This window comes from Lepidochelys olivacea, assembly GCF_965140295.1.
Source record: "Lepidochelys olivacea isolate rLepOli2 genome assembly, chromosome: 9".
Classification (NCBI taxonomy): domain Eukaryota; kingdom Metazoa; phylum Chordata; order Testudines; family Cheloniidae; genus Lepidochelys; species Lepidochelys olivacea.
In genome coordinates, this window is record NC_140419.1 from 32,256,760 (window position 1) to 32,270,994 (window position 14,235).

The 14,235-nt window shown below is 40.1% G+C and overlaps 1 protein-coding gene across 1 annotated transcript in view; it reads right to left on the reverse strand.

Annotated features, from left to right (window-relative positions):
• Positions 1 to 14,235, reverse strand: part of PLS1 (plastin 1) — an 83,556-nt gene that overhangs the window by 57,964 nt on the left and 11,357 nt on the right. The window lies entirely within an intron of this gene.

A 14,235-nucleotide genomic window follows, 5' to 3' on the forward strand; every position in this document is an offset into this window, starting at 1 on the left:
GGAATCTAGTTTGCTAAGTGCTGTACAAACACAGAACAAAACAATGATCCCTAATTCAAAGAGTTTACAACAAAAGTACTACAATAAAAATGAATGCTTCTTCATAATCATCAGCATCAACCAGTGTACACCTTATTTCAGCCTGAATTTCTCCAGTTTCAAACTTCTAGCCATTGGATATTGTTATAACTTGGTCTGATAGATTGAAGATCACATTAGCAATTTTTTGTTCCCCATGTAACTGTAATCAAGTTACTTCTTAACCTTCTCTTTGTTAAACTAGATAGATATAACTGCTTGAGTGTATGGTATGTTTTCCAACCGTTTAACCATTCTTGTGGCTCTCCTCTGAACCCTCTCCAATTTATCAATATCTTTCTTGAACTGAGGTCACCAGAACTGGACATGGTATTTCAGAAGCAGTTGCACCAGTGCCAAATAGAGAGGTAATATAACCTCCCTACTCCTACTTGATGATCCCGTTTATACATCCAAGGATCACATTAGCCCTTTTGGGGCACAGCATCACACTGGGAGCTCATGTCCAGTGGATTATCTACCATGACCGCCAAGTCTTTTTCAGAGTCACTGTTTCCCCAGGATAGACTCCTCCATACTTTAAGTATGGTTACTCAGGTGTTTCCTTGTCTCTTCAAACAAGCAGAACTCTCCTGCACCTACCCACTAAGAAATCCTCTAGCCCCACTGACTGTCAGCTCTCAGTATTGGTCTTTGCTCTTGTGAATGGCTGTGCTAGTATAACACACCCCAATATACACAGCATTCATCCACTTACAGAGGGTGTGGAGGGAAGGGCTGCCAAACATCATGCATCTTGCCTGACACTCATACATTTGGCAGCCTGGTCACATTCGCCCTTATCCCAGCTTTGATGTCACACAGGTATGTAGCTAAAGTTCCTTCTCCTGGCTGCTGGGGAGCCACTGTGGTGCCAGGTTTTAGGCAATCTCCTTGCTTCCCCTCACTCATCCCCTGGTGAGTGTCTGGCCAATGTGGAGCCCAAGATATGAGGGAATTAAGAGGTGACAGGTGCTGTGTGCTGCTCGCAGGCAGGTAAAGGGACTGGAAAGAAATGGGGCTGAAAGGGGACACAATGGGGGAAAGGGACTGACAGAATAGGGACATAGGAACAGAATGCAGGAAGCTAATGGAGAGAGAGCAGAAGAGGGAAAGCTGCCCAACATTCCTCCACAGCCCACCCCCCCATACATCGAGGCCTTCCCTTCTTCCCCCGACTACCCATACAGGCTGTGCTGATCTCTCTTGCCCTTCCACCAATCCCTCTTCCAGAATCTTTCCCCCTCCACAGTCTACACCTGCAGCAATCCCCAATTTCTTCCAATACCCTATTCCCAATAGTTCCCCCATTATCCCCATCTGCCATGGATCCCCCTGCTTTGAAGGCGTGTGGAGAATAGGATCATGCCTTCTCCATATCTGCTCCCGCTTGTTGGGGGCACCCTGAATGGGAAATCCATCAAGAAATGCACAAAACATGGCAGTGACAGAGAGATCACATCAGTAACTCTCATACACAGCACTAGACTGGGTAGAGAGGAGAGGGCTGTGCCAGTGTAACCTTCCCCCACCCCGAGCCCCAGCCCCTACTCCCAAAGACATAGAGCTACGAGCAAGGTATAGAGTGGAAGTGAGTTGTGCCAGTGTAACACACATAGCACTGAGCTTTGGGATAGAGGGAAGGCAGGTGCTGTACTAGTGCTTTCATACATATACACAGTACTGAAACAATAGGAAATGGGTCCATAGTGCAGCCACCATAGCATAGGATGCCAAAATCTGAACCCCTAAGTCGCCCAGGAAACTGAAACAAGCTATCTCTCTAACTAAACCTAAAGCACCATGTCATGCTGCCTGAAGTGGTTCATGACCATGAGTGCCAACTGCAGGGCAGACTGTCAGAAAGCAGGCAGACACATCAAACTGGTGTATGTTCTGTAACAAGATTTCACAAACAGAGTAACAAATGTGAACTCCTGAACCACTACAACAGTTTCACTATGGAGCCACAGACAGTCCCCTTGGGCACTCCAGTCTATCTTGCCACCTAGGCAAGCTGGACTTAGTGATAAATTGTCACTTATGCCAAAAATCACAAAATATTCAGGTTTCTCCCAGTCCCAAGAGACCAGTCATTTACCTCAGGTCAATTTGTACCTCAAATCAAAGACAATACCTGTAGCCAATCCTTTAGTAAACTAACTAAGGATTTATTAACTAGGGAAAAGAAATGAATTATTTGCAGGTTAAAGCCGGTAACATATATAGACAAAATAAGTTATAGCTTATGGTTTCACAAGGTATAGTAATCTTTCAGCAGCGAATGTCTTTTAGGGCTAACCCAGGTTGACCCTGGGGATCTCTGCTTTTGTTTCCTAGCTCTAGCCTTGTGTGAGTCCAAAGAGTCCAAAAACCAGACTAGGAAATGCTCATTGAGGTAACCCATTTGGTTATTAGTTTCTTTACTGAAACGGAAGATCTTTGTTCAAAATCTAACTTCAATTTTCCCATGACATTGAGATTAAATTAAAATAAAGCATGCCAAAAATGTTAAGGATTTAGCTTGTACTAACAAACGCAAGGCTGTTTAGAGTTAACATTGCCACTGTGTCTTCAAGTCACCCTTTTATGCCTAGGGTGATCTTACATATAAAGTTTACTGCAATACTAGAAATGAGTAAAAGATGGAATGGCAGCCTCAACCCTAAATGTCCTTGCTTTTTTCAGCTTAAATTAGATTTATGCAGATACATTCTCTCATCATCATGAAGGTAGAATTATGCACTAACTCCCACTACTGTTAATAGGAATTTACAGCATACATATCATAGAGATATATATTGGGTAATGAGACAAACCCTAAGTTCTGTACGTAGGCATTAATTTCACTGAGAGTTTTGCCTAAGGACTCAGTAAAACTTGAATCAGGAACTCCAGATTTGACCCAATAATATCACTCTGCTCTCATATAATACCTTTTAAGGATCTTGCAGCATTTTGCAAACATCAAGATTCAAATACCTTTGTGAGACAGGTGTAAATTATTATACCCATTTACAGATGGGTATAGTAAACCATACAATGCAGCCCAGCACTGCACAGCTAGTGCCAGAACAGAAAATGAAGCAGTAATGGCAGCCCCAAGTGCTCAAAAACCATGATTCAGCCTCTATGCCCCCCTGCAAATCATGAGATTTGTTTAAAGAATCATGAGATTTTTAAAAATAATAAATGCTGGGTTCTACTTGCTTTCTGTTTTCTGCGACTTGACATTACACTCAAATCACACTATCAATCTTTTGTCCACTACCACACAGGCTGAAAACTTAGTTTGGTGAGGGTTTTTTACAACAACAAACAAACTGAGATTCTTACATAACACCACAACTCTTGGAACTGAGGCTTTTAGAGAGACACCAAATATTGTGAGACTCTTGATAAAATCATGAGAGTTGGCAACACAGCAAAAATCTTGACTTACCATCTGCTGTTCTACCCAGTAGACCATACTTCATCTTTAAATATCCCATGTCTAAAAGTGATGATACACCCCTTCATCTTATTCAATTCAAACATTAGCCTACCTCAGTCAAATATCACCTTGACCCCAACACATTTATAATAAGAGGAGGAAAGTAATCAGAAAGGGAATAAAAGAAATTAAAACTAAACAGTAATACCTTCCCAAAGGTATCTAATAGTTGCTTGCCCAGGAAGTGCTTATCATAATACATTTCACAATCAATGTTTGTCGCTGCAAGAAGCAAATTACAATTATACACCTTTAGTGCTGTATAGATCATCTTTCCAGAGCTTCTTAATGGAATGTGAAATCCAGCAAACTACTGCAATTTACTTAATAGTACCTGTCTACAAAAGATTTTCTGTAATTAAAACATCACATATTTCTTTAATGCCTTTTGCCAGCCAACAATCCCTTTCCCCCACATTCCCATGCCTCTATTTGCTCTAGATTCCGTGCTGTTTAAGCTTGTACTCAGTTAATGTTTTCCACTGAAGAATCTAGCCTTCCATACCAGTCATACCTTCAGAAATTATTTGTCCTTTAAGACAAGATAATTATGACCCATTTTCCCTCTCTTTGGGATATGACAATACTAATGTGGTTAGCACTAGACATCTTAAAATCCTATGTACAAAACTACCAGTGAACAAGTAGCATGATAGGCAGTGGGTGGTCTAAGCTTGGTGTAGCTGTCATCAATCTCCAGGAAACCATATGTCTCTCTCTCAACATGCCTGATCTCTGCTCGTCTCTGAAGTAAGAGTCCTTAGGCCACTACAATCACTAGAAATCCTGCTGACAGCCGTGGGGCTAGACAATACTAAGGAGCTTGTTTTAAGGTCACCCCAGAAGTTAATTATGTAATGATCGTTAAGTATAGTATTACAAAAGTACAAAGGTCTCCCTCCAGCAGTACATCTGACATATACAAGTATGGAAATTTAATTCATTGCAAATATTTTTAACACGCAGTTCCAAGTGAATTCACATTGTAAGGAAGCTTTTTCTTATTAATTATCAGATGGAAAATGGCCGTTTGTTATTCTGCTACTTACTGTCCAACTCTACTTGGTTCAAAAGGTTATTAGAAGATTAGACTGATCAGATACTACACTATCAGCAAGCCAGGATTTTTCGTCATGGAAAATTCATTGGGATGTTTTTCATTGTGGAAGTCTCTCCTTGCCCCTCATTTGACCAATCTGCAAGTAAAAATTAGTGGAAATGGCAGTACTTTAAATCCATATGTCCTCTGCAGATTTGACAGATCGAGAAATGTTATCTATTATTCCGTTTACGGCCTTCAGAAGATACATATTTGTTAAATTTGGGTTGATAAATAGTGTTTGGTAATGAAGAAGAAGAAGAAGTTTTATTGCTCAAAGACCCAGAAGCCAGTTTGTTTGGAACGAAAATGAAGTTCACTTACTGGTACTGTACCACATAATCAAACAAATAAATTTAGTCCTGGTAAAAGTTTACAAACTCAGTGTTGCCAAATCTGATGATGTTATTGTGAGTCTCATCTTATTTAATGTTTTTCCTCAAAGCCCCAGCTCCACATGATTAGGTGAGAATCTCAACTTTAATTTTTTTCAACAGTAAGTTTCCAGCCCCCATGGATGTGGAGAAAAACTTGAAAATGTGGCCCAAGTTAACCATTAAGCTCAGACAACAGAAGACAAATACAGTGATTCCCAAATTGTTCATTTTTAAAAACTTCCAAAATCTAATAATTCTAAGCAAAATGTATGTTTTTATGTGGTCTGATTTGTGTTTTTTTAATAGATAGGGTTTAGAAATACTGCAGATTGGCATTCCTCAATATTTATCAACAGAGCAAGTATAACAAAGGCAGCAGTAGGGGAAACATGCTCCTGGCTGCTGCAAGGAGGAAGTCTATATTACTCAAATGGTAGCAGGAGGAATTGGTGGCATTGCAGATGTCTCTTGCCCCTGGTAGATCCCTAGGGTTATTAGGTACTGAATACTGAACTCTTTGCCACTTCTGGAGTGAGGTGAACTGTAAATATTAATAAAAAACTCCATGAGTGTAAACTCAGTGAATATCCTGTTCTTTATGTGTGTGGAGCATAGGGGGTCACCTATGATGGGGCAACATATGGTTAATTAGCTAATGTGGGGGAAAGAGCTCAGCTGGTGGCAGACCAACAAGAAGAGCAAATCTCCAGTCCTTAGCTCCTGAAGCAAGGCCTGGGTAAAGGCAAAGACTCCTCAGCCGACCACTGCCAGGTGACCTCTCCTGAAGGAAGGGAGGGAGGAAGGAAGGGAGGAGCTGTTGTAAATCCACTTATGTTGGAGACTATGTGGTAGCGTCAATACTGAAGCACTACAGTATTATAGCTGCAGCTCTGCAGCTTTGTCCCTGTAGCGTTTTAAGTACAGACAGAACCTAACCCAGACATATATTAATCTCACACAATTTTTAAAACTGATCATTTTTACTGTTAAGCTTACATTGGGAATCTGTTCCCTTTGTGATATTTTTTTCTTCCTCATCAGGAGATAAATTTTAAAAAAAACTGAGTTCCTATTTAAGTGCCAATATAAGTGAATCTTTGAAAATCCAGCCATATGTGCCACAGTGGAAGCTACTAGGCACTGAGCAGTTTGAAAATCTGGTCCCAGTGGTGACAACCTGAAAACCTGGCCCTGAGTCCTTTTGAAAACCTGTTTCCATTGATTTGCTATTTATGGGGGTGCCTATATAGGCTGAGTTGGGTTTTTTTGGTTTTTTTTTTGCATTGAAGCATTCTAGAGAGGATGAATACAGGTAAAGAATTTCAAAATTTTATAAACAGGACAAAGTAATATTTTGGCCCACCCAATCTTGACAGTGCCCTATTATTTCTCCTTAGGGTTGCCAACTTTGGTTGGATGAATTACTGGAGGTTTCATCACATGACATTATCTTTAATTAAAGATTAATCTTTAATTCCTGGAAACTCCAGGACAAGCCTGGAGCAGGGTTGGCAACCCTATTTCTCCTTGATATATGAGTGTGTACATATGTATATTATACTTGTGCTAACTTCATATGGGAAGTACAGGCTCTTTTATCAATGGCTAAAAGGTTGACTGGTTTCACTGAAAAGTCTGTATATTTTACTGAAATCTTATTTTAATCTTCCTCATTGGATCACAGCAAAAAGCAATCAGCTCAAGGATACATTATAATAGCAAGGCAAAATCAGGATGAAAACTTAGCAGTCTCAGACTCACAAAATTATCCATCCTTACTGTCGCAATGAAGACATCTAATATTTTATAAACCTGTGGCAAATTAATGAGTATAATTTTGCATGGCTGCATTAGAGAGATTATTTTCTGTTTTCCAGCAGTGGAAGAAAACTAACCTCACAGAGATGTGTTGATCAGGGCATATAAACTTAAAATGCAGTCTTAAAATTTTTAAAGACATTATTTGATATTTAAAGGTTTCAGGATCAGTCTTCCTGCACCATCAGATGCATAAGGTCTACTAAAGGTTTATTCTAAATTAATGACTTAGAATTCCACAATGTGAAGAAAGATATGCCTTTAACTTCACCTTACCAATTATAGAACACTATACTTATTATAGCTCAAATCCTGTAAGCCTGTTACTCAGATCATCCTTAGTTTACATTTTGACTTTTCGCTCAGCTAAACTTGGATTCTGAGTATTCTGGATATCAACATAAATTTATAATATCCTTGTTTAAAAATAGGCTTTTAAAATGCCTAACAATGAAATGTGTAACAGTTTGTGCAGATTCATACTCTGAATATAATGCTACAATATTCCTCAAGTTTGCAAGACATAATAGTAATAATGATAGCCTTTCCAACTTGCTGTAATGCCTTTTTGCTTTTTAGTTAATTGTATTAGCATTTCTAACATTGCAATATAAATCAATCAATCAATCAGGAGTGTCCCAAATTAAAGTGGAATGTTTCAAACAAGCACAACAAATTTTCTATGACAGCTCTAACACATTTTTTAGCACTTGAGGAAGCAAAGTTCCATACATGCAGCAAAGCTAAATTGTATACAAAGAATTCCTCTTGCTGATAAAGTAATGAAGTATGCTTCTCATTATCATCCTATTGACAACTCAACTCCCCTACAAGGGCAACACATAGTTCTCAGAGAGAGGACTTTGAGATAAGAAATGTATTCCTCTTTCAGTTTTATTTCATTGTATTTACATAAGTGTAAATTTTAGACATTTAGTTTACAACGTTCTGATCCCACTCCGACTGAAGTCAGTGAGAGCATTGCCATTGACTTGAATGGGTGCTGGATCAGACTCTTATGGAGTACTTTTCAACTGAAGATATCAAAACACTCTACATAAATGAGCATTACTATCATCAAAAATCTACAGATGGGGAAACTGAGCCACAGAAGTTCAATAATTTATCCAAAATTGCATAATGTGGTGTTTAGATGATGCTTGTAATTATTAGAACTGGGATCATTGGCTGTTGGAAGTCTGAAAGGACAGGAAACAGGAAGGGGGGCAGAAGTTGAGGAGGTGGAGTGAGAGCTACTGAGGGTGCAGCAGCAGCTTGGTAAAGAGGTTTACACTTTAAAAATAAAGTCCTGTTGAAGTTTGTTAGTACCTTGCCTGGTTGCTACACATTTTGGTAACGAGGATGGATCTTCTGCCTCTGAACCCACCTGCACCCTTTCTGCAAAGCCCAGGTGAGCCTCCAATTGCTTTTACTGCCTGGATCCATATGTTTGAGACTTATCTGCTTGAAATCACTGGTACAGAGATTTCTGAAGTAAGAAAGTGTGCTCTGCTAATCCACTGCCTTGAAGCAGAAGGACAACATATATTTTACAATTTTCCCTTGCAGATGATAAATATGAGACTGCACTCACTGCATTAAAGAATTTTTTTGTGACAAAAGTCAACGTAGTAGCTAATCGCTACAGATTTCGCCAGTGTGAGCAGAAAACAGGGGAGACTATAATGCAGTATATTGCTTCCCTGAGGAGTCTGATTGTAACTTGTGACTTTGGGAATATGGCAGATGAGATGATTTGAGACCAGCTCATTGAGAAAACAACCATGCTTCGTGTAAGAGAACACTTACTTCTAGAACCACACTTACACTAGAAAAAGCAATAACCATTGCTACTCAGATTGAGTCAGCTACAGCTGAAACCAAAATAATGAGTATGGATACAGGAGGCACAGTCCAGGCTGTGACTCCTTTGCAGAAAAGTTCACTATCACTGCAGACAAACAATTACAAGAGTAAAACTAATGGAAAACCACCAAATCAGCAAATTCAAAATACAGTAAAAGCATGCTTTCACTGTGGATCCCCATGACACCTTGCAAGCTACACAGGATGTCTGGCAAAAGTAGCTCAGTGCAATCATTGCAAAAAGATTGGCATTTTGCTAAAGTATGTTGCAGCAGCCAGTTCAATTAACAGGTGCATGCAGTTACAATACCAGATGTTACTGTGCTGAGCGTGGACAAAATCACTACTGCACATATTCCAGAACAAATAAAGTGCACTGTAAACGTTTCTGCCACACCCTCTGGCAAATCACACTCTATTCAGCTGATGTTGGACACTGGCTCAGCAGTATCTATACTACCTGATTCCATCTATTTGCATTGCTTTAAAGATGTGCCTCTTACTGAACCCAAACTTAGTGTGGACAATGGATGCACAAGCTAGTTTCGAAACAGTGAAAGACTTGAATGTACATAGTCCAGTACTTGCACTATTCACTCCTGATGCTTCTGATTATGGACTTAGGGCTGTCCTCACACAACTTCATGAAGACAACACAGAGAGGACTGTTGCATTTGCTTCAAGGACACTAAGTAATGCTGAGAGAAAATATTCTACAGTCGAAAAAGAAGCACTTGCTTGTGTCTGGGCTACTGAAAAATGGAGAACTTACCTGTGGGACCGCACGTTCAAGTTGCACACAGACCACAACCCTTTGACGACGTTGCTCACCACAAAAGGACTGGGAAGAGTAGGATATCGTATTGCTAGATCATCTGCAAGACTACTCTCTTTCAATTATGAACTGGAATATAAGCCTGGAAACCAAAATGTGGTGGCTGATTGCCTTTCTTGCCTGCCTTTGCCTTCACCAGATGGTCCACCAGAGGATGAAGATGTAGTAGTTGCGCTTATTACAAGCACTCTTACTGCAGTTACAAGAGAACAATTTCAAGCTGCTTGTTCAGCGTGTCCAATTCAACAAAAACTACGGGAATTTCTGACAAAGAGATGGCCCAGTCACCCTAAAAACCTTGACCCAGTTTTGCTGCCTTATTTTAGAGTTCTGGATGAACTTTCTTTGCTTGATATCTGTGTCCTATGAGGTACACACTGGCTCCTTGTGCCAGAAGAATTACAGTCAAAACTCATACACCTGGCACATGATACTCATCAAGGAATTTTCAGAACCAAACAACGACTACGGGATCTGTATTGGTGGCCAGGGATGGACTGTCAAACTGAAGCACTCATAAAATCCTGTGTCACTTGCCAAATGCATGCTAAGACAGCAGTGACATGCACCCCTCCATTACAGCCTGTTCCTCTTCCTGAATCTGCATGGGAAAAAGTGGCGGTTGACATTGTAGGACCCTTTGATACTGCTCCAAGTGACTGCCATTATGCCATCACTTTAATAGACTATTTCAGTAAATGGTCTGAGGTAGCGTTTACATCGCAAATCTCTTCTGCTACAGTAATTAAGTTCCTCTCTTCAGTTTTTAGCAGGGAAGTTAACCCCAAAGAACTGGTTTCAGATAATGGTAGTCAATTTACTTCCCTGGAGTTTGAAACTTTTCTAGCAGAAAGGAATATTTTACACAGAAGGCCATCCCTATATTACCATCAAGCCTATGAAGAAATTGAACAGGTTAACAGAAGTTTGAAAGAGAGTTTGCAAACGGCTAAACTGGAAAGGCAATTGTGGTTACCCTTCACTACTGATTATTGCAAGCATACCGGGCTACACGACATGCCACAATGCAAAGATCACTCGCAGAGTACTGCATGGGAAACAGATGAATTCTAAACTGAACATTGCTGGATTGTTAAAGGCACGACCTGATGCCCCAAACAAGGATGATGTGAGAAAAACAGTTGAACAGAACCAAGCAAAGTCTAAGGCTTTCACAGACAAGAGGCGGGGTGCTAAGGAACCAAAGTTTGAGTGTGGTTCCTTTGTTAGAATACGAAAACCTGGAATTTTACGCAAAGGGGACCTTAAATTCACAGCTCCTCTTAAAATCTTAGAGAATAAGGGACCTTACATCTATCGACTTTCTGATGGGCGGGTATGGAATGCTTCTTATCTTGCACCTGCCTATGCACCAAGAGGAGATTATGCCAACATCCAATCTGCATTGGATGACTTCACCATAGTATCAACACAACAAGGAACTGGAATTGGGGCTTGAGAGACAGCCTGTCAGACCCAGACGACCACCTGTCTGAACTAGAGACTATGTTATATAGTATCTACAGTGTTTTCAGTGTAATATTTCTGCCAACAGTATAGTGCCTTGTTTCATATTTGTTCCTGTGGTTAGAACAACAATGTTTATTTTAATTGGGAGAGTTTCTTAAGAGAGGAGGGAATGTGGTGTTTAGATGCTGCTTGTAATTATTAGAACTGGGAGCACTGGCTGTTGGGAGTCTGAAAGGACAGGAAACAGGAAGGAGGGGAGGGAAGTTGAGGAAGTGGAGTGAGAGCTTCCGAGGGTGCAGCAGCAGCTTGGTAAAGAGGTTTCCACTTTAAAAATAAAGTCCTGTTGAAGTTTGTTAGTACCTTGCCTGGTTGCTACAATACATAGCTAGTTAATGACAGAGCCATGAAAAAAATTAGATCCTCTGATTCCCAAATCTCTGCTCTGGACATTAGAAAATTATTATATTTTTAAATTAGTTGATAAAACATCTTAAAGTTATATGTTTATTTTTAAAATAGAGAGGAGTTCACAGTTTTAAACTTCTGTGCAATGTTTATGAACTATTTACGATATTACTGCTATTATCAAACTAAAACTTATGCTTACCTTTTATATTTTCACTTCCAATCACTGTAGGCCAGATTTTGCCACCCTTACTATATACCTTACTCTGATGAGTAGTCCCACTGAAAACAGAATTTGGCTGTAAAATTCTGGAGCAAACAGAGTAGACAAACAATGATGTAGATCAGTGGTTCCCAGACTTGTTCCACTGCTTGTGCAGAGAACGCCCCTAGCGGGCCGGGCCGGTTTGTTTACCTGCCGCGTCTGCAGGTTCGGCCGACCGTGGCTCCCAGCGGCCGCAGTTCGCTGCTCCAGGCCAATGGGAGCTGCTGGAAGTGGCACAGGCCGAGGGACGTACTGGCCACCACTTCCAGCACCTCCCATTGGCCTGGAGTAGCGAACCGCGGCCACTGGGAGCCGCGATCGGCCGAACCTGAGGACGCGGCAGGTAAACAAAGCAGCCCAGCTCGCCAGGGGCTTTCCCTGCACAAGCAGCAGAACAAGTTTGGGAACCTCTGATGTAGATCAATCCTATTAAGTGTAATACCTTGATTTTAATTCATTTGCTTACTAAAAAACACAGCGGCCACTTATACAGGGAATAACCAAAAAGACACAGTAGTGTGTTTCATAGGTAAATCACCATCATAAATATTTATTGGAGGGGATTCTATGATGCAACACAAATCTGTGTATTTATTTCTAAGCCATTTTCACTAATATCATCTCAAAGCACAGAAATGGTGAGGCTGTCAAGTACAACCTTATTAAAAAGGAAATTGACAGGTGACAGTCATCAAGTGGTAGCATGTTTGATTGCCACTTGGGGGACTGGCTGTCCTGAATTTTGATCTCAGAAACTCTCTTAGGCTGGCCTAGCAGATAGTGGTAGCTCTGCACTGACACCATGTTGAGTCACAGAGGTAGTAACCTCTTGTGTTGCTCTCAAGTTGTCCCCACTGGCCTTTATTCAGAGCAGCTTTGAGGGATTTAGGAGAGAGCTGTGTTCAGCCCTCCCTGGCCAAATTGAGGGCTGCTGTGATCTGGGAGCTTTGAGAGTGAGAGGGAAGAACTGAGGTGTTCTTAGGGGAAATATAAATAATGACCTCAGGAATCCTAAACATAATTTGGGATCACTTTTTAAAAGCCTTGATACAAAGAAGCTGTTGCATTTCCCTTTGTATATATGTTTTACAAGAGAGAATATCTTAATCTATTTACAACACATGCAGGCAAAAGCTCAAGTTGGTTTTGTTTTTGAATTTTTGTTTGCTGTTTTTTGTTTGTTTGGCTTTTTGTTGTGTTTTGGGTTTTTTACTATAATAGTATTGACATTATGGGAGGACTGCACTTACAGGAAAAGAATAATATGCAAAACAATTAACTGTTGGCTGACTGCACCAATTCACAACAGACTTTTAGTCTTCAGTCTGAGTTGCCTATATCATGCTTTAAGGGCAAGTTTCAGCCTATAGAAAAATAATACAGCTAAATTTTAAACCTCTGACAAAATGGGATATGTGATGGAAATCTGATACATTTACTAATAAACACCACTAAATAAGACCCAGAAAAGAGTTTAGTTTTAAATTAGGGCTTATAACTGAATTTAAAAATTGTACTTAAATACAGCTGAAACTTGGCTGTAACCAAATGCGGTTCTCACACAGCATATTTTCAAATACATACATTAGAAATAAGGTGCATTTTTTTACAATGAGGATCGTTAACCATTGGAACAACTTACCTAGGGATGTGTTGGATTTCTCTACTACCTGAAGTCTTTAAATCAAGACTGGATATCTTTCTGAAAGATCTGCTCTAGCTCAACCAGATATTAGTTATTTGGGAAATCTTTCTAACTATAAGGATAGTTTACCACTGGAATTGGCTTCTGAGGGAGGTTGTGGAATCCGCATTATTATAGGTTTTAAAGAACAGGTTAGACAAACAACTGTCAGGGATGATCTAGGTATACTTGGTCCTGCTTTAACACAAAGGGCTGGACTAGATGTCCTCTTGAGGTCCTTTTCAGCCCTACATTTCTATGATTCTGTGATTATGCATTTGATGCAGGAACCATAATGGTCCTTTCTGACCTTAAAATCTATTAATTTTCTAAGTATCCTATGCTGAAGGGTAAACACATTTAACTCATGGGCCTTGTCTACAATAGACTTCCTGAAAATGTCCTGCTATTCCTCCTACCAGGGGAGAGACACTGCTGGTGGCAACATTGGAAAGTTTTAGGGGACAAAGTCCAGTGTGGCCACTGCCATGGAGTCTTTCCTCAATGCAAAGCAGACCAAACATACCTCAGATTAGTTCTGTTGCTCTCCTTTGCACTTTAATCAATATCTGGATATACATTTTAGTTAGATGACCAACACATGTAATATAAGTTTTGCTAACAGTCTGTGCTAGATGTGAAAGAGGACACTAGGAACATTTTTCTACTAACATTTAATAATATATGAACTTCAAGATCAAGAAGTTTTAAGTCACTCTGCACCCTTTTCATGATGGTTGTGTTGATCAAACATGTTACAGTGTACCACAGAGGGCTAAATCTGCTCTCACCTTCACAATCGTAGATTCATTAACTTCAGTGAAGTTGTGTGATTGTAATTTAGG